Below are 869 nucleotides of genomic sequence, written 5' to 3'. Positions count from 1 at the left end.
TGTGTGTGTGTGTGTGTGTGTGTGTGTGTTGTGTGTGTGTGTATGTGTGTTGGGGGGGGGGGCGAGGCAGCCCCCGGTCTCCATATACCTCAGTCGCCAGTGTTCACTCTCTGGGGGACCCTGTGGTCGAAGAATGGGTGACTGACCCGGCTTTCCAGGTACTTGAGAAAACCTGCTTCCTGACTGTCCTCGAACTCCAATCGCCCCAGATGCTTGGGATCCCGTCCCTGCCTGAAGGACTGGGGGAATCGAGATGGGAGGACTGCCCCAGCTTTTCAGGAACACAAGAAAACCGAGTTACCTAGTGACCTGCACTCCAAGCACCCCAGCCAGTTTTCCCCCCCTCAGGGGACCCGGGGGTGAAGGGGGGGGGGGGCTGAAACAACAGGGTTCCTAACTGCCCTTGCTCTCCAATCAGTCGGACGAACGGGATCCCCTCCCTGAAGGTCGAGGGAGGGACTGCCCCAGCTCTCAAGGCACCCCAGAAGCCCGGATTCACCTCTCTGGGGTACCCGGGGGTCAATGGGGACGACTGCGGCTCTCCAGGCACTCCATACGTTTGGGTTCCCCTTCCTTGGGACCCGGGGGTGGAGAGGTTGGACATTCCCGGGTCTCTGTATACTGCAGTCCCCGGTATTCATTCTCTGGGGGACACTGTGATTGAAGGGGGAACAGCCCCAGCTCTCCAGGCACCCGACACAAAAAGGTCCTGACTGCCCTTGCTCTCCAGTAAGCCAGACGAACGGGATCCCCTCCCTAAAGGACCCGGGGGTGGAGGGAGGGACTGCCCCGGCTCCCCAGACAACAGGATTCACCTCTGCTTTCCAGGCACCACAAAAACCCAGTGAAGCACTTGGTGTTGAAGAAGT

The sequence above is a fragment of the Petaurus breviceps genome, unplaced genomic scaffold (genome assembly GCF_028583685.1).
Source record: "Petaurus breviceps papuanus isolate PSGF00001 unplaced genomic scaffold, PetGlider_PUasm1.0 188, whole genome shotgun sequence".
In the NCBI taxonomy this organism is placed as follows: domain Eukaryota; kingdom Metazoa; phylum Chordata; class Mammalia; order Diprotodontia; family Petauridae; genus Petaurus; species Petaurus breviceps.
The sequence above is the reverse complement of the archived record's forward strand: the minus strand, read 5'-3'. Positions refer to the sequence as shown.